We start from the raw sequence: 26701 nt of genomic DNA, 5'->3' as shown, positions 1-26701 counted from the left end.
TGATACTGGAAGAAAATAATACCATACAATTGAAGTTTATGTTGTGACACATTGATTATTTGTCATCGGGCACAGAGATTGCTCATGAGAGGTTGTGCTGTGCATCGATGTGACTGGGCTGATTGCCTCAATAACAATTGGGAGTGTGGGGAAAATCCTCTCCAGCCCCTCAAAACTTCAGCTGCAGGGCTTCATTTTTATTTCCATTCGTCTCTTCTTGTTTTGGGGCACAGTATGAAGCAAGTTTGGGCAGTCTCGGAAAGAATGATGGTAACCTTGCTGGAAACCTTCAGAAGTAATGTTGCTGAAGTAGAATGGGAGTAATGCTTCGGCTTCATAGCTGAAAGAGAAAACTGTGCTAGTGCAGGTGTAGAGGTGATGTAGATTTGATGGCTTAGAAATAAACCCAACATAGTAGTAAAGGAAAAGATGAGATTAGAAAGTAATCGGTGGCAGCAGAGGTGGTTGAAGCATCGAGTTATCAAGCATCACTTCTTAGTAAAAACATCCTGAATGGACATTTTTTAGGAGTGAAATGGCAAAGGCAGTTTGCAAAAAAAACATGCCTTGAAATGAAATGTAGTATAGTAACAATAAAATCTAGCACATTCTCATGTGGAAAAAGATGGAAAGATTCCCTGTGAAACTTGCCTTGCTTTTTATCCTTAGGCAGACAACTGTCTCTGTAACAGCACTATAACTGCAAATGTTTAAGTGTGTTTTTCACATGCAAGTCTAATGAAAATGGTGTATCACATACCTGCGTGATGGAGCCCAAGGGAGCAGAGCTCTTGCTCCCCGAAGTGCCCATTCTGTTCTTGAAGCTTTGATGCTGTAGCGAGTGTCTTGGGCAGAGCAAGAGGTGGATGGTCTGCATACAACACCAAGAAGTTGCTTCTGATTGCGGATGAGGTGATTAAAAATGTAAAAATGTTCTCTTGTGGATGTCAGATTGAGAATTTAAAAGGCTAGATAGATGCAGGGCCATTTCCTAGTGGTAAACTGGTATATTTATGATTTATAGGAGGTTAGACAAAGCAGTGCTTATGGGTAGCTCTCATATCACATGGCAATGGAAAAGGGGGAGCAGGCCAAAGATGAAGTGCTGTAAGTTCAGGGGATGGTGCTGAAAATTGAATGTAGAAGTAGGAGCAAAGTATTAAAGGAGGGAGCTGCAATGAGTGGAGGGTGGGATTTCTTATTTCTTACAACAGTTAACAGTATTGGCATTTCTAGGTGAGTATGCGTTGCTGAGGGTGGGATCCTGCAAACTGCTAGGTAGGATTGGTTGGCATGGATGGTTTCTGGTGAGAAACTGAGAGCAACTTTTAAGAAGTGGAGTGAGTATGTCATTTGAGTAGGTGAAATCTGATGACAGTAATGAGATTGTAGAATAAGCTAATGAGTTGGAGCTGACCCTGAAAGACTGGTAGAAAATGAGAAGGAGATTTTATCTTGGGGACAAGAAGAAAGCAGGAAACCTGTGCTAACAAAAGGTGAGAAAGGAGTAATGTCGGGCTTTTACATTTCCTTCTCTTTTTAAAAAAGAAATGCAAGATACATTATTCTTTTTATAATTTTCTTCCAGGAGAGATTTAAAATCTGAAGAGTCTGAATACTGGAATATATGTGGAGTGTGAAAAAAAAAAAACAACAACCCAAACCAAAAAAAAAAAAAAAACCCAAAAAACCTAGAGAGGGAAAAAGATTAGGATGCAAGTTCAGGGGCATTAAACAGCAATAGGAAGATGCTAAGTGGGATTTTTTCTTTACAATTACCCAAACCTTGGACATAGCTTGAAAATCATTTTGCTTAAATGTATTGTGTATAGCTCTAACATACGCTTTTTCATTTTTCATGATGAAAGTTAAAGGACCACTGTTCACCTCCCCTTGACAGGCTTTTTGAAGCCATGGTTAGTGTTTGTATTTTGTGTGGCTTGAAGTACCTGTCACTGAAAGAGATGCAATATATTAACAAATATGAATGAATACAGCTTGACTAATGCTGATCTCAGTAGGGATTTCATTTTAAGTAGGCAAAGGGAGTAGAAGTATGTAATGCTGAAATTATTTTCCTGATGCCAGTTGGGATGCCTGTTGCAGAACTGTACAGAACGCATCTGGATCCTTAAGGCCATTCAGATGAATTCTGAAACTGCCATTTCCCACTGCTTGGACTGTATTTATATGAAAAATTAATAATGCAGTACTTAAAATACCCCACTTGAAACTACTCTTATAAACTTGCTGAGAAACAGTAATTAGAGTAGATACCAGACAGCAGCTATATTCTTCACAACACTGGATTGTTGAGCATTGAGCCTTCAGTAGTGGGATTTATCAGATGACAAAAGTAAAATGGAATAACAGGTGTTGTTATAAACTGTAAACCCTATGGTAATAGTGAATGAGCATGTTCATTTTCGTATGTATTTAGTTCAGACAGAAGCTGTAATTAAAGCTTTTCAAATATTCTTCAATAGCTTTGATTTGTAACATTTCTCTAAAATTAATCTTTGCTTCCTTAAAAAAAAAAAAAGCTTCCACTGATTGTGGTGCCAGTTCAACTTGAATATAAATGTTACATAGACTCTGCTTAGTAGTTTCTTGCCATTCTGAACATGCATCTTGGTGCAACAACTGTAGGAAAAAATAAAAATGAACCGTACATGTTAATGAAAACTAGCAAATCATTTCTTGCATAGCTTGATATTACTATGTTCTAATTGTGGAAATATGTGGTGTGCTCTAACTACTGCCTTGCCTTACAGCCTGCAGAGTCTGGGTAGTTCTCTATAGTATCCTCACTAAGATTAAATTGAAAATATTTTGGTGTATGTTTTTCTCTAGGATGCTGATAGGTTTTGAGCAGTCTTCTAAATCTCAGCACAGACTGGCATATCAGCTGATGTGTTTTTTTCTTATCTACTTAAGATAATTGGGAAAATTTTTGCTTTACTATTTGTAATTAAACCAAGCTGCTGCTTTGTATAATTTATGTTTAGATCTTCAGTATCCTCTGAAAAGGAGGGGAGGCTTCATATGTTTGTAACTTTAGAAAAGCAGATTTCTCCAAGACCAAGAGTGTGCTTTGGAAGGTCAGTGCTTTGAGAGTTTTGTGTACCTCTCTTAGAAAGAAAAGATAAAGATGCAGTAGTTCAAATAAAGCCTATCTTGAAATGTTTAGCTTCCTGTTCAGTAACTCACAGAATCATAGAACGGTTTGGGTTAGAAGGGACTTTAAAGATAGTCTAGTTCCAACCCCCCTGCCATGGGCAGGGACACCTTCCACTAGATCAGGTTGCCCAAAACCCCATCCAGCCTGGCCTTGAACACTGCCAGGGATGGGGCATCCACAGCTGCTCTGGGCAACCTGTTCTATTTTACTGCCTCACCACTCTCACAGTAAAGAATTTCTTCCTAAATACCCAATCGAAATCTACCCCCTTTCAGTTTAAAGGCATTACTCCTTGTCCTGTCTCTACAGGCCCTTGTAAAAAGTCCCTCTCCAGCTTTCATGTAGGTCCCCTTAAGGTGCTGGAAGGCTGCTATAAGGTCTCCCCAGAGCTTTCGCTTCTCCAGGCTGAACAACCCCAACTCTCTCAGCCTGTCTTCCTAGGAGAGGAGCTCTAGCCCTCTGGTCATCTTTGTGACCTCCTCTGGACTTGCTCCAACACATCCATGTCCTTCTGATGCTGAGGGCCCCAGAGCTGAATGCAGTACCCCAGGTGGGGTCTCAGGAGAGCTGAATAGAAGAGGAGAATCACCTCCCTTGACCTGCTGGTCGCCCTTCTTTTGATGCAGCCCAGGATACCGTTGGCTTTCTGGGCTGCAAATGCACGCTGCCAGGTCGTGTTGAGCTTCTTGTCCACCAACAGCCCCAAGTCTTTCTCAGGGTTGCTTTCAATCCATTTTCTGCCCAGCCTGTATTTGTGCTTTGATTGCCCTGACCCAGGTGCAGGACCTTGTGCTTGGCCTTGTTGAACTTCATGAGGTTTGCATGGGCCCATCTCAAGCCTATCAAGGTCCCTCTGGATGGCATTGCTTCCCTCCAGCATGTTGACTGTACTACTCAGCTTGGTGTCGTTGGTGAGCTTGCTGAGGGTGCACTCATTCCTAGTGTCCCTGTCACTGACAAAGATGTTAAACAGTGCTGGTACCCATACCTGAGGAAAGCTGCTTGTCACTGGTCTGTACTTGAACATTGAACTGTTGACTGCAACATTTTGAGTGTGGTCATCTACCCAATTCCTTATCCACTGAGTGCTCCATCTGTCAAATCCGTGTGTCTCCAGTTTAGAGACAACAATGTCGCGTGGGACAGTGTCAAATGGTTTGCACAAGTCCAGGTAGATGATGTCAGTTGCCCTTCCCTCATCCACCAGTGCTGTAGCCCTGTCACAAAAGGCCACCAAATTTGTCAGGCATGATTTGCTGTTAGTTAAACCACGCTGGCTGTCATGAATGACCTCCTTATTTTCCATGTGCCTTAGCATAGTTTCCAGGAGAATCTGCTCCATGAACTCATCAGGCACAGAGGTGAAACTGACTGGCCTGTAGTTCTCTGTGTTTTCCTTTTTTCCCTTGGTAAAAATGAAGTTGTGTTTCCCTGTTTCCAGTCAGTGGGAGCTTCACTGGACTTCCGTGACTTGTCAAATATGATGGATAGTGGGTCAGCCACTTCATCCACCACTCCCCTCAGGACCTGCAGATGCATCTCATCAGGTCCCATGGACTTGTGCACTTTTAGGTTCCTTAGATGGTCTTGAACCTGACCTCCTCCTACAGTGGGCAGCTCTTCATTCTCCCTGTCCCTGCCTTTGCCTTCTGCGATGTGGGTGGTGTGGCTGGAGCACTTGCCAGTGAAGACAGAGGTAAAAAAAATTGTTGACTACCTCCGCTTTCCCCAAGTCCTGGGTAACCAGGTCTCCTGTTTCCTTCCAGAAAGGGTCTGCATCTACACCAACACACCTATAGAAGCTTTTCTTGTTGTCCTTGATGACCCTGGCCAGATTTAATTCTATTAGGGCTTTAGTTGAAAACCATTTAACTCCTGGTAAATGGTCTTGTATGTGAAAATATTATGGGAGACTTGCAATGGCTGATTTATCATTTATTACCTCAGAAGATTAAAAGCATAGTATAGGCACGTTTTGGTCATGGGGGTGACCTCTTCCTTTGCAGTGCCATTGAGACAAGTGTGCTGTCAAAGCCTTGTGGCCCTGTTTATCCTCATGTGGGACACCAGATCAGTATCCCATTATCTTTTTTTGACAAATGTGGAGAATTTTTCCATGTTCTGTCCTAAAAGGGGAACTCCAAAATTTGAAATCTTCTAAGAGTGGTTTCCTTGACTACCAGGGTAATAAGACTGTAAACAGTCTTCCACACAGGCAAAGTCTTTTAATGTCTCTATCTGAAGTTAAGACATTTGTCTTTTCTACCATGCAAAATTCTTTACTTGTTTGGCACACTAACTCCATAAAGCTTTGTCTTTCATGGGTTTTGTTTGTTTTGTTTTTTTCCTTCTGAAAACAATTTGGTCTCTCTGTAGCACATTTCAGTTTTGCTCTATTTTTATGACTTATTCCCCTTGCTTTCCTTCAGCTGCAATGGAGAGAATTAAGTAAAGTTGTAGCCCTGATTAAAATCTTGGCTTAATTGAGTTGCAAATTTGTAATGACAGATGTTTGTCAGGGTGCCTATGATTAGCACCTTATAGCATTCCTGGTGCCTTCCTGAATTCTGACAATACTCTCTGGTTTTACCATGGCTTATGTTCATTTCTTTTTTTTTTTTGTATTCACAGCATGAAGCTCAGCACAGATTGTAAATTGCTTTCTCCATCATAGTTACTTGGTAATTAGCTGTCAAGAGAATGAAGTCCCTTTTATAAGGCCTGTCTTGCCTTTTCCTTGGGATATCTCTGATTCTTGGTCTCCTCGTGCAGGGTGTGAAGGTAGTCTGAGAGTGCCAAGAGTGCTATTGCCCATCACATTACACCAACATTTCCAGCTTGCTTTGGAGGTAGTCAGTGTTGGTTGGCATTGCTCAAATAATAATCCCAAATGGAGAAACTGATGAGGAGATCTATTCTTTAGACTAACATGGGGTATATTGTATAAGGTACGAAGGCTATACTACCAGTAGTACTACCTTTTTTTTTCCACCTGACAAGTTGAGTAACAACCCATGGTTTTGTGCCAGTGCTCCTCACTAGCATCACCTGCCTTACTGTCAGGAAGGGAATGTTGCAGAACTGAGTCTTGTGACTGATACGAGTTATGGTTGAGGCTAGGGGTCTGTTTCTAGTTGATAAGGAACCTGACAGCATTTTGGGGAAATCAACAAAGTAGTAGAAATCTCAGCAGAAAAATATATTAGGCAAAGATGCTCGATTAATTAAACATAAGTTTGCTCTCTCTCCCTCAGGAAATATATTCTTGTAAAGCCTTTCAGGTGCTGAGTTGTAGTAAAGATATCCTGTGGCCCTGGTACGGCACTTCTGTATCCCATTATATCATCTATTTTGTATGCTGAGCACTGAGAGTGGAAAAGATGGAAACATGGTTAGATTGTCAGCTGTTTCCAATGAAGAAATCTCTGTTTGGTGGAACTGTTTGCATTTCTGTGGTCAGTGGTATAAGGAAATACCACGTTATGAAAAATTCCCAATTGTTTCCTTAAGGACTCTTAGAGTTGCACAATCTTTTGATGGTTTTGTTTGTTTAAAAAAAAAAACAACATATTAGCTGCCAGCTCTTCAGTTTGGAACTTAAAATTCTCTTAAATATTTACTAGGGCTTTACTTTTTATGCTTAAGATCTGGATTCAAACCAGAAGTGTATTTTCCTTATACATGCTTGATCAGTCATTATAGTATGAGTAGTTGAAGATGATCATATTTTCATTCCAGGACATGTTTCTTTGGGATATCCCATCAGTTCCTTGACTGTCTGTCATCGTGATTACTCATAGTTTCTGGATGCAGCTCTAAAATGTTGCTTCTCTGAGTGGGGGAGAGCTAGCTCTCAAATAACCAAGTGGCACTTTAATACTCAAGAAGAGAAATGTTATCTCTGAAATACAAATCCTTTTGTCTTACAGGCTGAAACCCTCATTTAACATTTAATTTGTACTTGCATTTTCAATATCATGTTAGGATTTGTATACTATGTCTGATTTCTGACATACATTTATTCAGATGTATTCCTTTTTTTTGAAGCTGCTCATATTCAATATTTGTCTTACGGCTGTCATGTCTTCAGTTAAAATCAATCTCTCTTCCTAATTTGTTTATCCAAGAATGTCTTCCAGTTAATATTTTCCTTAATCTGCCTTTGAGTTGGTTCTTCACTGCACGACTGTTATTTCTTCTCAGATTTTTTTCCCCAGAATTGGTATGATCTGCATCCTTTGTTACTGGATGTATGATTTTTATTTTGGCCATAGATGCATTTAATTACTAAATAAGAGCTAAAAGTATGGCCTAAACAATGTTAAGTGTAGTGAAGACAACTGCTGGCCACTGCCTAGGTCAGAGTTTCTTGCTTACACTCAAGGGGTGGATAGAATGGGATGAAAAGACCCCGATGAATTAAGCAGAGTGAATTAGGTCATGGCACCAAACATAGCAGTTTCACAATTGTCAAGGTTTTTTTTGTTGGGATTTCTTTGACAATGAGATTTTTGAATTGGGGAGGGAGCAAGAGCTTGTGAAAATGCGTTGAGCGATACTAGTGAGAAGGGATGTAAAGAAGAAAGGGGTTGTAGCAAAGCATTTGTGACAAAGGGCAGGAAAAAATCTTCTCAGAATTGTATGATGTTTGGAGTGTTACAGTTCTTGGCTTCAGGTCTTTCCCCCACTCCCTTCTTTTGCTGAGAGCTGTAGGGTCTCCAGTGCCCAGAGATGGGGACACAGCCAAGCAAGGTAGCCGTAGCTTGCCTGGGGGTACCCTGGTCCCTATGGGAGCTAGCGGTGCTGTACAGCTCCGGGGGAAATAAAGTAGTGTTAAACGCCATAATAAGTGGGTGCCTCTACATTCTGCCAACCAGTGCTATTGTACCCAGAGCTGTCAAGATTGGAAAGAATATTGAATTTTCATGTCTAAGAGTGGTCTACCAATACCTTCTAGAAACAATAGCTGCTAGCCTGCAAGATGGGATTTCTTGCGGGTGCTGGCTAGGCTTAAAATAATGTATCGGGAACTTGCATAGAAATAGCGTTCCCTTATCTCTAACAGTGTGAAGTAGATGAAAAATAAATCGTACTCATGCCAAGAATAAACAGTCACGTTAAAGTGTTTAAATTCCTGACTTTGTGGAGGGCTCCTGATCTAACACGACTTTTTGATGCCAATACATTTCCTCCTCTTTCCCCAGTCACTGCCATCACTTTGTATGCTCTGCCAGGGAGCAGTTGGCAGGACAGCAAAATAAGCAAATATGCCCAAGCCCCATGCAGAGCACCTGGCTAGAGCCAGTTCTGTCTCCTAAATCTGTATTCTTGTCAGATCTGAAAGTAGATGAAATAGTTCTATGGCTGTTTACCTGTATTAGTACATTGTTCATTCCTAAATACAAACTTGCTGAAAATAATGCCATGTTTATGGCAACATATATATTTCAAGTGAGCAAGGAACTGAGCTTCTGTAACAAAGTAATTCAGGGAAATAGGCAATTTGTGCACACATGCAACATCTTATTTTAACCATGGTTCTCTTGGAAGTTTTGTTTTTTGCTTCAGAGTATCTTGTGAGAATAATGCCTTACAGCAATTTTGTGTATTTCTACTTGCCTGCTTTTTGTGCACATTAGTTCTTTGGAAATCAATTCTTCACTGCTGAAATTCATACAGAACATTGAATAATCCAGCTTTTAGCGGTGATAGGGAATGGGATAGCCAGCTTGCTGAATTGTTGAAACTGGTGAAATATTTGTACATACCAAGAAGACCTAAACAGTAATGCTTGAGGATACTGTATTGTAGTCATGAAAGATTAAAAGGGAAAAAGCTGGTGATGGTTGAAAGGGGCTGTTACAATGTGATAAGTAAAAATGGGTTAACAAGTTGGTGAGAAGTACTGCCTGTGCCTGATGGTAGGCTGAGCTTAGTGTTTTCACAATGCATAAAATGTCTAATTTGCAATGTATAGATCTTAGAAAAGAAAATGTAACATATGTTTTGTATGCATGTATGAAATCAAAGAGTCTGGCCCCTGGCCCCCAGGGAATAACTGCTTTTCCTTGGAGGAGTGGTTGAGGGAAAAGGGAAGATGATAGAAATAGATTTGTCAAGTTTGATAGAAGACAACTTGTGCTCAGAGACTGAGAAGACAAAAGACGATAGAACAATTGCTACTTTATTTATTCATTTTACTTTCATGTTAGAAGATGAAGGCAAGAGGAAAACCCATAGCTGCTCAGTGGTGGGAAAGGGTCAGAGCAAGGCGGTTGTTTCCTTATGAACTTTGCTCACCAGCAGTTGTCAACCTTCAAAGAGAGGTATTGTGTTCCTTTCCCTGGCTCCCCACTGGACCAGAGCCTGCCTGCTCAGCAGCATAGCAGCTGCTCTAGAGTTCAGCTTCTGCTGGGCTAGAAGAGGAACTGTGGGTTGTGGCTGTTATGCTCCATTTTAAAAATTCAGTAGGTAGACTGGATTTTACGTATGATTTGTACCCCAGTGTGCATGAGGCAAAATGATGAGGTTCCCAACTAGGCGCTCTTAAGTGAGACTTCCCTTTGAGATTTTTTTGTATATGAAAAAAGTGTGATATTAACAAAGTAAAATGTAATTCCATTAAATATTCTGAAAAAGATTTCAAGAAACTGAATGTTGTGTTAATGCTTTTGTAAGTTTTAAGTGTACAGTATATTCTAGTAATATTGAAAAGCCTACCAGGAATCAGTAATCTCTTTCTTCTGTTTTACAGGTCAACTACATTACTAGAGCAAGGAGAATTGTGGAAAAATTCAAGGTAGTTAAAATACTTTACTGTCTGAATTCTTGGCTGTGCTGTTGCTCGTCGTTTAGTGTAATGATTTTAAAGAGGAGGAGGGGAACTGAATCAGCAAACTGCCACTTTAAAGTGGTTTTACTAAAAAGCACAGACAAAAAAAATCCACAATTACTTTGATCTCATTAATGTTGTGCAAAATACTTTCATGGGATGAAACTGTAACATAGCTTTGGTGTGTGTGTGTAAGTCTGAGTAATAGTGCATAATATTTACTCTAAATATGTAATGAAATTTCTTATGTGTGTGGATATAGAGTCGTCCTGAAAGTTCCAGCCACAGTGAGGTGGATATTACCTATTTGTACAACTGGGTACAATGACCAGCTGATAAGTACCATCAAAGATGAGTGAATTTGGTACTAGCAGCTTTGACAATCATCACAGTAATTAGCAGACCTCAGCACGTTATTTATGTTCAGTTTGTTTCCTATTTGTAGCCTGACACTAACCAATTCAGAGCCCTGTTTTGGTAACAAAACAGGGTTGAGGGTTGTACAAAAAATATTTATTTTCACCATTAGAGTTCAGAAACTGCAACAGGATTACTGTTTGTAGGTACCAGACCTCCTGGTCAGACATGCTAAAGGAAATTTTCTTTCAGAGACTTCTGTATCACAGGGGATAGTATTTATTATTATGTATCCTAGGGGATAGTATTCATTATCACATTATCAAAATATAAAAACGGTGGCTTTTATTAATAAAAGTTTACTGCATACTTCTGTGCACTTCAAATTGAACAGCGCTGAGCTTCTTTCTTCCACAAAGAGTGCATGAAACTGTTACTTGTGGGCAATGAGGGTAGTGAACTGGAGCTTTCTGCCCTGTTGAGTTAACGCTGAGTTTGCATGTCTTCTGCTGTGTAGGTTGTTCATGCAATACATGCAAAAGCAGTTTGCTACAGCTATGAATACAGTTGGTATGGAATTAACCTCTCAAATTTTTACTTTTAATGCAGCTTTTGGAGACTAGTTATATCAAACATTTATTTTTGTGATTGATGAGAAAAATAACGAGTTTTGGTTTTGATTGGCGTTTTCAACAGTATGGGAATTTAGAAGGGCAGAGCAACTTACAGTGCTGGTAAAAACGAAATGTGTCTACTTCTTAACCTGCCGATGGATAATTATGATTATGCTGCAGGCAATGTGGAATTTTTTAGGTTAGTTACTTGCGCAGAATAGTAAATACAGGAGAGAAATCCTGTCCCAGAGCAAAACAGTGATATTGGCAGTGATGTTCATCGAATGCCTTTTGTTTCAAGAAACAGAATAATTTCGTGATCCTTTAAATTTTGCTTTAAGATCATTCAGATGATAACTTCCACCTTTAAATTGAAGTCTTTTGTGATGCTTGGGGTGTTTAAAATACAAGTTGTTTTCCTGGGATCTTGGGAAACTGACTACTGTACATGGAGCCCCAGCATGGCTGTGTCCCCTTCGGTGCTGGACTGGCCTCTCCTGCAGGCTTTTGGTAAGATGAGAAGCTGGCAAAAAGCAGAAAAAGGAATTCATGTGTCGCTGGAAAAAAGATACAAGAGTCTCAGACTTTTTATCTGACGACTCCAGTGCTGAAGGAGAGGTTTCTATCTCTTTGCCCAGTTTAGACAAGAGATTTTACTTCAGGCTTTTTTTGCCCCTCACTGTGCAAAACCTGTCATACCCTTTTCCTGACACTTTCTCCCCCATCAGTCCCTCAAAGACTTCAAAAGAGATTTTCCCCTATTGCAAAAGGAACCAGACATGGCCTTTCTTACTCACCCTGCATTTGAAGCATTGATAAGTAACATGTGGCTGGCTCCAAACTGCAGACTTTCCCAGCCATTTAAGAAAATACTGTTAATAGTTAAGTTTTAAAAGAAACTATAAGATTGTTCTTCCTTCTTTGCAATTGCTCTTTTGTGTAATATATCCCAAGATTTTGATTCTCTTCTGAAGCAGTCAGAATTCACTACTGTCTTTCTGATTAACACATATTGAAAAGAAATGTCAAATTTCTAAAACTTTTCCATATGGGAAGGGTTTCTTTATTCATAATCTGTGTCACGCTGTTTAAGCTGTAACTTTTTCTTTAATGCCTTTGGATCATCACTGTTTGGAACATTTATTTCAGGACTGCCCTAGCAGAAAGAAAATATTATTTTTAAAACTTGAGACTGAGTAAGAGGAGCCTGGAATCAAAGTCCACTGTCTTGCGTAATTGTTTAAACCCGCTGTGCAGTTTAGTGAAGGTAAGACCTGAGTGGTCTTTTCCATAAAATGTAGCTGGGGCTTCATCTTCAAAGACAGGGTATGCCTGAGGACAGTCTCTGGTCCTTTTAATAAGAGTAGTGCTCACTTGAAAGGCAAGGCTGCAGATGAAAAAGAATGTAACCTGGGGGTTTATGAGCTTATTCAATAACTCCAATCTGGTGCATGCATTATAACGGGAGAATATGGTAAAATGACTGCATTTTTATTTCCTCCTCTGTCTAAGCAATAGTCTAAAAGCAAATGGTACAAAAATACAGTAAGGTTGAAGATTAATCTAAATCTGTGTTTAAATATATTACCTGAATTGATTTTTCTTAAAAAAAAAAAAAAGCACACCAAAAAATCCCAAACATCCTTCTCCCCAAACAGAAACAAAACCCCAAGCTCTCCCTGAAATGTAGAGAGGCTGGCTGCATTACCCCCAACCATTTCACCAGGTTAAATGAAATTCGGTGTTGACTCTTTGCTGCTGGGCAGGCTGCGTTCCCTTCAGCTTCTGTTGTCCCACATGGTTTGTGTGAGGGGGGGCTCAGACTTTGAACTGTTAAAACATTCAAGGGACCTGTTGGGGCCATTTTCTGAAACTATCTCATAAAACTCTACTTTAAGATTCAGCAAGTTTGTAAAGTTGATTTTTTTTTAAATGCTTTTTTAATGCCTTTCTCTGATATGAAACATTCCATGTCCCAGATAGCTTTACTCTTTTTGCTAGAAATTAGACTTTTAAAATCCCCTTGCATGTAGTACTGACAAAGAGGTCAAGGTAGGGCAGAGTAGGACGGTTACTGAAGTATTTTTGCATATTACCAATGTAGAATTGACCAAAGTTGACCCAAACTACCTTACTTAGTGTCAGTCCTTACTGTCCCAACACACACATGTGTTATGGGGGCATATCTATTTTGCAGGATGACTGTAGTAGCCCTGTTGAGGGTCATTTTTCTAAACAAGCTGCTGTAGTTTTGTTGCTTTTCAGCCCCTGGATTTTCTAAGCCTAGAGAGAGGCTAGATGTTGTTTGTGGGACTTTTAAGCATGCTCTTGAGTGCCTTTTTTTCCTCTTTTTTTTTTCTTTTCTTTTTTCCCCCCCCCTTCTCCCCAGTGTATCTTTCAACATATTTGTCTCCATTTTCCTACCATCCCTCACCTTTCCCATCCAGCAAGGAGGAACTGGGGTAAACATTGGCTTGAAAATGGAGGAAGAGAGGTAAACATGGGCTTGAAATCTGTTTAGGCACACCCCTTCCAAGGCTTGATAAGAGGAACTGTTTAATAAGTGTTTACTCATGAATATATGGCATTTCATGTAAACATAGATTATATTCTCTGTCATCTGTCAGTTACCAGCCCTGGTGGAACCATACTTCAGCATCCTAGAGGCCTGCAATCCTCCTGTTATATGTAACTTTATTGTCCTCTCTGAGCCCCATGGTCTGTCTTATGAAAACTTTCTTCTTATTTTGGTCAGTTTGTTCTTTTATTTGGTGCCACTTCAGTCACACTGGTGGGACTCTTCAAATGTCATTGATTCTAGACAATCCTACATGAATGATGAAGCAGAATATGTGATACAAGTGTATTTCTGCCTTAAATGCCTGTTTCCAGTAAATACTTGTCAAAAGAAGTTGGTCTTGCAGTCTAATAACAAACCAAAATTAAACATACAGTTGGGCTCATGCATGTTTCATAAAATCATGTTATCTGATACCTTATTCTCTATTGTGAATTGGTTTGAAGCTTTTTTTGTTCCTAGCATGAGAAGTTTCAATGCAGAAAAGCCTGAGTCTTTGACTTTGATCTTCTTGCTAAATATTTGTAGTTGCAGACAGTAATATTTTTTCATACTGTATCTGTACTCTGCGTTTTTCTCATGCAGATTAGAAAAAGATAACTGCATTAATCATGAAAATTATTATATTTTTCTAGAGTCCTCCATTTGTCAGACTTTTTCTTTCCTGTTGAGGTGAAGAGACTTCATGGAACTCAGTTCCTGTTTGCTTGGCTGGTCTCGACTTTGTCCTGTACTGGACGTGACAATGGTGCTGTATCTCCTCCACCTTTCCCTGCTGGTGGTAGTGTTCATGCTGAACTGAGCTGTTCACTGTGACCAGTTGCATCAAAGCACTGGAACTCTGCCCAGATACTCATAAACAAATGAAATACAATGTGGGATAACATATTGTGCAAGCTAAAGTAATCAAAGAGAATATAAAAAAAAAAAAGACAAACAGAGATCCTGTTCAACGTTCCTACAGTTGTTGCCTTTCTCCTGAAAAAGCACTTGCTTTGTGTGTTGCTCCTGTTGCTTTATTACAGATGTGTGTGTGTTGCGTGGCTGATTGTGTTCTTAATTATTATTTTAAAAACGTGTAATTCTCAATGTAGATTGCCCTTACAAAGTAGAACCTGGTTCTCTGTATCCTCAGCACTAGGCTGATGATTGTCTTGTCTCAAAAGAGCCAAAACGAAAGTTTCTTTGGCATGAGCAGATTAAGCTGGAGCACTTGCACTGCTTCTCTCGCTGTGATGGAAAGCTGGAAGATGAGAGCTTAATAGCTGAGGAAGCTTTTAAAGTAAAACAGGAAAACATTACCCTAGGATACTTTCAGAATTGCTGCTACTTCAGTGATCCATAGTAGTAAGGAGAGCTTATCCAAAATCATGCAGCCTTTAAAAATCTGAATAGGGCACTTCAAGCAACGATTCTGCTTCTTCAGGCGTGCTGCTAATACTTGGGTTTGTGCAGAACTTCCGTAGATGTTAAGTCTGTTACGGATTTAAGGAAAAGACATTCAGAATTTTCCAGCCAGCATATCTTTTGAAGCCGTTATTTTAATCACATTAAAATAATGACTTGCTGTTGCTGCCTCCCCCCACCTCGACCCAAGTGCCTGGAACATGTTAAAATGTGTTGGATTGCTTTCTGCCATTTTCCCTTTCCCTTTCCGATGCCCCTATCATGGAAACAGTTTGCTGGCAGCAGATAAGCTTCTGTATCTTAATCATGTCAAATTCCTTGGTCTGTGTGATAAAGCGGTGTCATGTGAGGTAGGAGGAGGAAGAGGACAGCATTTGTGTAAAGTGTCTGATTGTAGCAGGGGTTGGAGGAGCTTGGTGGGTATGTCCAGCAGGAACTGTAGGGAGTGGGTGCTGCTGAGCATGTGAGAGAAGCACTGGAGCTCTGGAGTTCACCAACTAAAAAACTTGTCCTTTTTCAGTTGACATGATCAGGCTGTTAAAAGTTAGTAGTACAGATTGTGTTACCAAATCCTGTTAATTATGAATTAATGAAGAACAGCGCTGAAAAAAAGAGTTGATATAATTAATCAGTAGCTTGTGACATGGTGATCAGATTTTCAGCTCTTTATGTGATGCTGGAATTAAAGCTGAAAATGCTGATTCAGAATTGCAGACTGGCATATTTTAAATCAGTAAGCTTATAACTACAAGAGAACGGATCTAGCTTAAAATTCAATATTGTTTCTAAAAGGAAAAATCATTCTATTTTGCTAGCATTCTAACTATTAACAAAATGGGTTTAAATGTGTCACCCTATCCCTACCACGTTGTACTTAAATTTTTTAATTGCTTCTTAGTTTAGGAGTAAGTCTGTCCCTCATGGCTTAAAAGTGCTGAATCTTTGTAAGCATTAAAAAAATAAAAATGTACCTAGATGTGTATCAGCTTATCACTTTAACTTTACAGTGGAGATTATTGGGTGTTTATCCAACCTGTTCTGGTTTGGCTTTACTCATCAGCTGAGTGGCGTGAATGAAGAATAAATGTTTTAAAACCTGTGTTTTTTCCAAAGTAGTTACAAGCCTTGAATCTCCTGCTCAATACTGACTGACTTGCAACAACAGCTTGTGGATTTACAATTTTTTTTTTTCTCCTTCAGTCATTGAACTTCACTCAGTAACGATGACCTCCTTAGCAATGTTGATATTTTAGAACTCAGTTTAATAAACACACAGCTTTTTGTTTCCCCTCCGTTGAAGCTGGATTTACTTCTTAACAGTTCAGTTGTAGTAATATGAGGTTTTTTTCTGTCTGCTAATGATCAGTGACTCTTCATAGGAAAAAAATCAGTTAAATATACAGCTAGTTTTAAGATTTGGCTTAGTTGTGTACCTTGACATCATATTAACCTAACACAGCCAAGTTATTTGCAGCTGACGCTGTCTTAATTGTGTTCCTTCTAAAGGGTTTCTGCTGTTAACTGAGACCTCCCAACTCTACAGTCTCTGCTGGTTATCAGCTAGGAGTGCTAGGAAACGTGATTTGTGTTATCATCTTTATACTGGGGAGAGCTTGGTTGAAGGGCAGGGATTGGGGGTAAAAAAAATTGCTAACAGTGTAAGTGCCGAGTCTGTCTTCTTTATGATCCATATTTGGGAATTGTTTTCAGTGGTTGACAGCGGCTGCTGTTGTGAAGTCTCTACACCTTGATGTAGAGATATGTAGGGTTTCATGTCAAATGGTTCCATTTGAAGCTTGTCTGTTCAAGGAATTGGAGCAACCTGTAATTAGTTCTTTAAATTTTAAGTTCAATTTATCCATGCTTCTGGATGAACACTAGTGCAGCTACACAAATTAGTGAGTGGTGATTACTTTAACTGTAAGGATGGCAATAGACCTTTTATACTTGACATAGGTTGTACCTTTAGTTAATTCTTCTAATAAGCTAAAGCAGTCAAGCCCCCAAATGTTACCATTTAATGCCACTACCATGAAATCCTTTGTTTGCAGTCTTTGAATATGTTTCTTAAAAAAATAAAATAAAATATGAAACATACTGTAACTCACGAGTTCCAATCCTGGTTATAATGCATAGAACAAATATTCTTGATGTTTGGAGCAGTAACCTGCTACCATGAAGGTACAGAAGGAGATAATTTCATTAGTGTTTTCAAGGAAGAAGCCTGTTGATACGAGTCTCAAGCTTGCAGAAGGCGGTGTCTTCAGAAAGCATCAATGTCACTTTTGGTATGTTGGAATAGGGGGTCTGGGATAGCAGAGCTGGTTCTTACCTGGCTCTCCATAAGTATGTTTATGTGACTGAACTGAAAGTTCACTGAGCCAGAGAACTGAACGCTGCAGCTCCCAAGCTCCCATGCCAGTCTTCTGCCTTTGCTAGTTGTAAGGGTGGTTGTTGTAAGGAAGTTGAAGCTTGCAGGTAGTAAAGCAGCTCTTTAAAGACTGTGAATTGGAAGTTGGATAAAATATATACTGTCTATCAAAGACTTCCAACTTCGTTGTTGTTGTTGCTTTTTATTTTCAAGAGCTAAGTAGGATTTTATAGCGGAGTTAAGGAATCTCTTAGAAACAAGGAGAAATCTTTCAAAAGTCGAGGTTTTCTCCAAAGAAAATAAAACGGAAAAAAAAAAGCAGCTCCTCTTGCAAATTAAATTTTAAAGTATAATAAGTCTGGCCAAAAGATATTCTGAGAAACAATTTGCTAAAGATATGAGAGTCTACAGTAAATCATTTAAATTGAATCATTTCAAGTACCTCAGAAATGGACGTCCTGCCAGACAGACTGGAGAGCTGATAGATGACTGAACTGTAAAAGTGCTCGGCAAAGATAAGGCACAGAACGAAAGCTAAATTATTTGTATCCAAGTTGACTTTCCTGAGAGATTTTAATGCAGGAACTTTGCTTTGTAGGTGATATTTTGAGAATTGGTCTCAAATTGAAATGTTGGTAGGAAAGGGTTTTGCAACCTCAAAAAAAATAACATCAAAAAGATAACATTTGCCCAAGAAATCTTAAGGTAACTGCATGTGACAACACTGATCTGGCAACTGTGATCTGTTACTTTAAACTGCCACAGGATCAGAGGCAGGAAAACAGGCAAACACAATTTCAATATATTAAAAGCATTCCAGAAATAGTCAGGGTACCACAGACCTGCAGGTCTGTACAGGCACGTTGGTATGCTTTATTAGGAACAAAGACCACAGGACTGGTAAACATGTGGGCATATATAATTTATCCCATGATTTGAGGAAAGTATACACGTACATTCCAAATAGATGGTCTTTAGCCTTATGGTGAGAGATGCAGTTAATTGGGTCCTTTCTTTTTCCTCTCCTTCAGCTTGCAGAATTGAAACTGCCAGTGGTGTCAAATGCAATTAAAAGAAAGTAAAAAATATTTGTTCTGTAATCATATACTTTTGTGAAAAATATACTTACTTAATAATGAGAAACAGTATACTATACAGCAGTGTAACTTTTTTGTTAGATTAGATGAATGTCAATAAATAATTGGATCATAAGAAACAGTGGACTTAAATTAACTGTATTGCATCAAGTGCACTAAATGACCTGTCTGAACTCAAAATCTGTGATGTAATTTAGATGTGAATGTTCAGTTTTGATCAAGTTCTGACCACAAGATTTAGGTGAAGCTTAGTTTGCAGTGAATGCGGCGTGGTCAGAAAGTAGGCTTGTGAAATCTGCCAAGTCTGAATTTTCTCCTGTCTTCATATGTGATTGGCATGTGTCAGACTGGAAGCGTGTGACTTTTTTTTACATTCCTGATAACACGCACGTCTTGGTAAGAGGATACAAAATAAGTAAGGTTTAGCATCATCCTGACATCAGATACAAGGGTTCAGGAAAAAAGATTCTTTGGACTAATAGTGGCTTCATGGAAGTTGGGTGCATGCACGGTTTGATGGGTGCGGTCTAACTTTGGATGTAGATCAAATACGTTTTAAGTTTCTTCATCGTAAAAAGTTTGCATTGGAATTAAACATCACTTTTTTTCCTACTAGTTCATCATAAGTGTATGAATTCATGAACTGAAAGAGAATGTGGGCATTTTAAGACTTCACTTACTCAGCAAAAGGGAAGAATACCTGATTAAGAGACAGAGCTGTTTGATACACTTGTTTCAACGACACTTCCCTTGAAGGAGTAAACACTTGCACAAAGCAGTAAGGCTGTGCCCAGTGAGGATTTTTTTTCAGCTACTTATCATTCTGAGCAGGAAGAACTTGCATTTCACCAATTGTCTATAAAGTTGTTGATGACCTGTGGATGTTTGAGAAGATAAGTAACTGAGGAAGATAACCCCTTAATGCTGATCTCTGTAAAGATTTTAATACCTTAATGATGGTGATATAGCTTTAAAGTGAAACACATTTACTAGACCAACCAAAAGGCCTTTTCCTGCGTCAGGAATATATCAGCTATATACCAATTTTGTACCAAGGAATCATAAAATCAGGAAGGGTTACCAAAAAGGTCAGGTTACTTCCACGGAAACTCTTTCTTTGACCAAATCTGTCCTTCAGGCTTTGGGAAGATAAATTTATGCTATTCTTTTTAAAGCATAAAACACCAAGTTTGCACCGCTGTTATTTTGCATATGTTGTATCATATGGAAGAAAGCATATGTTTGTAGGTGGGTACTGATAAGCTTGCGTGATTCAAAAAAGCTTTCAAAAATCCTTTCATTTTCACCTTAACTTAGTGTTGCATGTTTGCCATGAATCATGCCAATTCAACCCCCTATCATCTAGCTGTCGAGCTTAAATAAGCTTTTACCAAATACATTTTAGTGTAACGCATTCAATACGTTTCGCTGTAATGAACTCTGTAGTGCAGTGAGCATAGCAAGGCGCTTGTAGCAGGCTGATGGATGTGAGGGGTTTGTTGCTTTAACTCAACTTTCAACATGAACTGTTAAAGGATTTCTAGTATAAAGGAGTACTTTGCTTATTTACATGTCATGCTAACATTGAAATGTAAAGATTTTAGTCCAGAAGTGAGAGTTGTGTAATGCATTTGCTAAATTTTTGGCTCATTTTTCTTTCTTGACAGCAATAACAAAATACAGAAGGTGGTCTTCGAGATGTACATTAGCTTCAAGCATTTACTGGGAGCAGAAGGGAAAGCATTATCGTTGTTTTAAAAATGTTTTATGGAACTTGTTAAACACCATTTTCTCTTAAAATGTTTCACTTTATAGTAGTCTCTGTGGATATACATTTTCCTAATTAAGTAGATTTGTATTTTGATCACAAACCCAATAAAATCTAAATCTACCGTTTCCCTCATGCCTCCTCCTTTCACCTTTTCTCCTGCTCTATTCCCTGCATGTTGACACTTTTTTATTTATGTTTTTAAGGAATCAAACATTTATTTTCATTAACATTTGTTATGTTAGCAGCTCCTGCACTTGGTATTCTGAAAGCTTGTTTGTGCCTGGTGACATTTTCTCACAGCATATTTTAATCTACACTCATGCTACTGTTACCAGATCTTGTTTTTTGCTTGGTACTGCTAGATACTCATTTTATACTGTGTTGTAAGGCAATGCAGAAAATTAGTATGTAATATGGCTTGTTGACTGTAGCAATGTAAAAGACCCCATGGCCTCTGAAGTTAGTGAGATGCATAGAAAAATGTACTATCTGTCATACTGTGTGAATTGCAAGAATTTAATGAGTAGGCTCTTGTTCTTAAATGCACCATTTGCCATTTTCCCCCCCCTTGGTATTTAAAATAGCTAAGTGATCTAGTCTTGTGTTTCCTTGGTCTTGCATGCAGCGTGCATCTTGCATAACTTGAGATGTCTGCAATATGGATGTCTGCTTGTGAATTATGTGCCTCTGTTGTAATCACTGTAAGTCTATGAATGCTGCCAATGAAGTCTAGAAAATAACTCACTTCATCCTAGAGAGAGATTTTAATTAGACAACAAATCTAAATGTTATGTAAATATCTAAAGTTAGGCAAAAAGAATCAAACTCTAGGACCTAATGAATTCATGAATACAAATGTTGAACATGACGATACTAAATTTAAGTAGTTCATATGTAATATGAATGGTAAATGAAAACTATCACTTCAGGACCTAGGAATTTTCCTTTCAGACCAGGAACTTCTAGACATTGAGCAACTTTGTTCCTGAGTCAAATTCTGGAGAGACAGATCATCCCAAGTGACTCGAATTACTTAACAAAAAGTATGAACTCCTCTAGTAAGTTCAAAAGGGTGCTATTAATCCTTAATCATTATGTAATTTAAGTATTTCTAGGCACTATCAAGCACCTTCCATACTTCAGTAATTATTCCGATGTATGATACATATTGCCAGTTCATTCATGCGGGCACTTTCTCAGCATGAGTAAACGCAACTTCCTCGTGTTACAGGTGAATGTGAACACTAGGGATTTTCTACGTCCCTTTTGCATTCTTTTAATGTTAAATTCTTTGCTGTGTAGCAAATCTGAGAGCCATGCACCACTTAAAACCTCACTACTACTCACCCATACATCTATTTTGGGATGTAAGTGGTACTCGGGCTCAGAGCCCTCTCTGCATCTGAATTTTAGCCGTAGTCACTTAAATTTATCTCCAGCTTGAAGCATCGTGCCTAAATTTAAATGGTAAACTCTTAAGAGCAGAAGAATTGTGGCATTTATTTCTGGAACACATCTTCCATGCTTTACTTAAAAGTAAAGATCCTAGATAGGTTTGCTGCACAATAAAGAATTTTGCTTTGGAGAAGAAAAAGCAAAAAGAGAAGAGACTAGTCAGTGGACAGTTGTGTTTAGTTAGCCAGCTGGCATACATGCACCTGCAAGATTCATTTCAGTGATTTCTCTTTGTAGTGTTCAGCTGAGTTTTACTGATGCAGTGTAGTTTACTCTGTTGTTGTGTTTAACATCTATCAGTATTTTCTTAGCCTTCTAACAAAATATTGCTGAAAACTGAACCTGAGAAACAATACTCATTCTAATAAGTATGGTGGGGAGGGAGTTATTGATAAGTTATGTCATTTCTTAAGGCAGCTATGGCACTGTCACCATCCCCCAGTTTGCTGAAATATCTTATATATTGAAGTAGGTCTAATAAAGTCTTTAATCCTTCTGGGATTTTTAGTTTTAAAACTTCTCTGTGTTTTGCTGTTTAAGTATAGTTTTGCCTTGTATTGCACAGTATTTATGATAAGTAATATTAAGTAATATATAGTATTTGTATTGCAGCACTTCATGTGAAAAGAACTAACGTTCTTGGAGAGCTGGCCTATGGAGGTCTTGGTGTTGATGAGTGCAGCTCTTCCTGTGTGCACTTATTTCCACCTCCTTCCCCTTGTACCTTCTTCCCCCATGTAAAGCTGGGTTGATCACATACAGAAACTTTCTGTGTATGTTTCTAATATGTGAGGAAGTCAGATTTTGCTGCGGCAGACAGCAAGCAATACAAGGACAAATACAAATCCCTCAGTGGATTTGCCCAGTGTTGAATAGCTAAAAGTGAAATTACGGGAAGAATGGTGAGTGCAGTTCTTGCTTTTAAGCAGCAGTGGAAATACTCTGGCAACAATATAGTGTGATTACTTGCAGTCTAAAGTGTGCTATACTTCTGATTTAAAAAAAATTAATCTGCTTTTGTTTACCCATTATTGAGTTGTTGGTTCTGAGGGAGTAAAAAGAGAAAGTGTTTTAAGCCATTCATACAAATTCATACTTTCTAGTCAACCATAGGATTTAGATTTACTTTCCTTGGGAAACTGTAAATTACCAAAAGTCCTCTGTAAATTACCGAAAGTCCTCTGTTTTTGCATTTTCCCAGTGATAGCATGGTGTGCTTGTGTAGGTATTTCAGAGATGATACAAATCTTTGGAAGCATCGGTCTAAACTTTGGAGATCCATATTTAAAAAGGTATTGTTTAAATGTTTTGTTAATCTTGTTTGCTGAAAGAATACAGTTCCCACATTTGTTTCAATACTGCATGGATACAATATCACAGTCTTACTTCTGCAGAGTGTTTTTCTTTCCACACACTGGGACACAAGCAGTTTTAGCAGACCAAATTTATTTAGCAAAATATGCAAGGTGGTATTCTTCAGCATGCTTTTTTGTAAAAGGAAATAGCTCTTTGATAGTTATTTCTTACCTTAGGTACTGGTCTTGAAAATTGTCAGGTGCAAATATTTTATTAGTGTTACTCTTCTGAACACCTGTGCAGTTTGAGATGTTGCCTCTGGTTGAGTGGTCCAGCAACAGCAGTTTTGATTTACTAAAGGTCAAAGGAGCTTTTTTTAAATGTGTTGGAGCTGAAGAAAAAAATTCTGGTAACATATATTAGAAGACTCTTGTGTGTGGCTTTACCCAGCAAAAAGGAATCTATATGGATAACTTGGAAAAATGGGGGCTGGCTTGGGTTAAGGGAGGAAAAAAATACATGTTTTTTAAATATGTTAGAGGAAAAAGTTGAGCTGTGCATGTAGCCTGGTGAGTTTATTCCAGAGTGGGATGAAATTTCCAGGTGCTTAGTGGGGCAGGGTTTGTGGATGTTACTGAATAGCATCCTCCTCTCATATACTCTGTCTTTCCTGAAATCCCAAGAGTGGCATGTGGGGATTTTATTCATAGCGAAAACTAAAAAGCTGAATTCTGCCATTAGCGCTGGAGCTTCAGGGCTGCAAACACTGGTAAGGTTACTTACCAATAAGTAGTAATTACTTAGAAGTCTTATGCTAGTTCAGATGGAGCCAAGTCTAGCAACTTCACTGTAAAAGCGCTGATCCCGAGTAAAAGAAACAGCATTTGTGAAGTGCTCCCAAATGTACCTGTTTGGCACCAGCCAACGTAAAAACATCGTGGCAGAGCTGATAGAGACCCATGGGTTTCTGACACTGTCCCACCTTGCCTCTGCCAGTAAGCGACAATCATGTCTGTCCTGCATGCTGAGCCTGGCTTTGTTGGCAGGTCCTCATCCCTGGCCCCCCCTCCTGCCGCCCTCTGCCCCAGATAACTTTATCCTCATAACACAGATATGCAGTACTGGTCTGGATTTCATTTCTTCTGCTTCAGCTTCGTGCGATCTCACGCGCATTCCTAACGCGTTACCAACAGCCCACGTCCCTGAAAGCGCGGTATCAGCTTTCAGTGGCAAAAGCTCGGAGGGGAAACAGGCTGGTTCCTCCATGCACAAACAGCTGGGCAGTTGTAGATGGAATTAATTGCTGATATACACTGGCTGTGTTTTTCTTCTCTTGTCATTTCCTTTGCAGCTGTGAAAGGCAAGTTTTTTAGGTTTTGAAAATGGCACAGACCTCAGTAGTTGGGGTGTAAAAGTACTGCAACATGTATGCGTGTTAGGATTTGCATAAAAAGTAAAACCACTCCGAAGCTGTAACAACCAGACCTGTTGACATTGGTATTCAAATTCCAACGGCACCTTCCAAAAGTAATTTCTGGCTTTGGATTTCCAGCTTGAAAAAACCTGTTGAGGGAGATTTGGCTTTCTGAAAGCAACAGTCAGTATTGTCGAAAACAGGAGTCTGAAGTTAAGCATTGAAAGTAACCTGTTCTGAATATGGTAGTCTTCCATCTATTAGTCTTGGAGTTGTTATATCAAATGCACTGATGCTGCTCTAGCCAAATGTGAAACAGTCAAGTTGCTGAAAGTAGTGTTCCAGGCTGGCAGTTATGGGAAATTTATCACGAGGCTGGAAAATACGCATGTTATCAACAGAACTGCATGTCTGCCTCGAGGCTTCACCCAGCCCGTAACAATGCAAAAACAAACCACTCATCACAAATTAAAAAATGCTGTCAAAAGTAGATTCTGCGCGCTAATGGTGTCAGAAACTACATCATGCTGGGTTTAGTCGTAAAATCAGTGGAAAAATGTGGAGTACCTGTTGTTGAAGATAAGTTTTTGTTAGCTTCCACCCTGTAAGTCCCACAGATATTTTTCCCCTTGTTTATTAAACTGTTCTGAATGCACTTTTGTTTTATGGACTTGTTAGGCCTCCCCTACTAGCATGCTACTAGCAGGTTTATACTGCCATGCAATTTACCCAGTGGAACACCTATGAGCTTTTTTTTGCCAAAATAACAACAGCTCTCCTAGGGATTTTACTGATACATAGTAACTGCATACTGCATGTTTATAAACACCCGATATGTAGAATGTATTGTTTATTTAAACAAATATTAGAGAAAGTTTTTGTTGTTTCAAGACCTGGTCATAAGAACTAGATCAATGAAGTTGTACAAATATGCTGAAAATGTCCCTACTAGTTTATGTTGTGCAAATACTTGTACCACAAGAAGAGTATTTCAAAGGTCCCACTGAAACCAGGGCTATTATTTGTGGTAAGAAATACTGTGTAGAGTGAAGAAGGGTTGACAGACCAAGATCTTTTCTTTATTTTTTTTATTTAAAAAAAAAAAAACAACAAAACAAACACACTAAAAAAAAAAAACCAAAAACAAAACTCCCCCAAAATAAAAAGTTACACAGCTCTTGAAAAGAGCCAGACTTTCAGTCATAGCACCCACATTAGCCAGACTGTTTGCAAAGATTGCTGTAGAGATCCGTGTGACGGTACTCACAGCAAATAGAAAGGAGTGCATCCTAGTTTTTCAGCCTGTCATGCAAGGGATTTCCGCTGCAAACTTGCATCTGTCATAGCTAACAGTGCTCAAGGAGACACCAGACCAAGCCTGGCTCACATGGCGTGCAGGAAGTTCAGCTGTAGTAACTTGATTGTAAATCTGAGCCAGACAGTCAGTATGCTCAAACTGTGGCTATTACTTAAAAATAAAGGCTGCCCCTTTGAAAGGCTTCTAGTTTTTATAGCAAGCCAGAAGTTAATTATTACGTAAGTCATATGTTATACATGTGTATGTATGTTCATATTTTAAGTACACACATATCACGGGCACCCTGTTCTGTATATGTCGCACAAAGTACCTTTTTGGCAGGTAGCAGAAGTTATGGAAACAATTAAAATTCCTGTGCAACATTGGATTAGCTATTTGTTTGGTAGAGTGGGTGGTGTTTGGGGGAGGGGAAAAAAAGGCAGATCTGTACTTTAAAACCAAAGTGTAAAAGCACTCTGGAGTGTTTTAATCAGAAGGTCTTTTTGTCAATTTGTGTTTTGACAGAAGGGTCTGAATATCAGGAATGCAGTTCTGGGTTTTGTACTCTGGCATACCTTACTAGTAAATATTTAAGAAATGATAGAGCTGCAGTTGATTTTATGACGGGTAACCGACTGTGTCCATGTCAAGGCACTAAAGAGCATACGAGAACAGGGCTTTTAATTGCCTATAGTGCAAGAAGTTGTTAAAGTTAGAAACCGATTGCTTTCTGCTCTGGCTTCCTGTTATACTTAAATCACTTTAATCTACTGCCTGTCTGACTGAGAGATTAAAAGTGGCAAAAAAACCCAACCAGTTTTTAAGAACTCATATAGTAGCTGGAACAATTTAATTTTATCCAGCAGTGAATATCTTGATCCACAGAGTCTGCAGCTGCATTTTCCTATGGGTTACGTGACAGGTTGGTGCCATGATTTGCTTTGCAAACCTGTAAATGAGTTTATGTTTGTGAATCTTTTAGTTGTGGTTTCTTTCTCCACCCTTTTCTCATTAGTAAACTTGAAAAATAT

The 26701-nt window shown here is 38.9% G+C and overlaps 1 protein-coding gene across 4 annotated transcripts in view; it reads left to right on the top strand.

Annotated features, from left to right (window-relative positions):
- Positions 1–26701, top strand: part of ADD3 (adducin 3) — a 103665-nt gene that overhangs the window by 26510 nt on the left and 50454 nt on the right. For 3 of the 4 annotated variants that reach the window (XM_056351482.1, XM_056351480.1, XM_056351484.1), the window contains exon 2: positions 9936–9980. The exons of the other annotated variant lie outside the window; for it this stretch is intronic. The gene's annotated coding sequence lies outside the window, so the exon portion shown is untranslated. The remainder of the gene's footprint in view (positions 1–9935; positions 9981–26701) is intronic. 4 annotated transcript variants of the gene reach the window in all.

This window comes from Falco biarmicus, chromosome 9, assembly GCF_023638135.1.
Source record: "Falco biarmicus isolate bFalBia1 chromosome 9, bFalBia1.pri, whole genome shotgun sequence".
NCBI lineage: Eukaryota > Metazoa > Chordata > Aves > Falconiformes > Falconidae > Falco > Falco biarmicus.
Note: the sequence above shows the minus strand (reverse complement) of the source record. Positions and strands in the feature narration are given on the sequence as shown.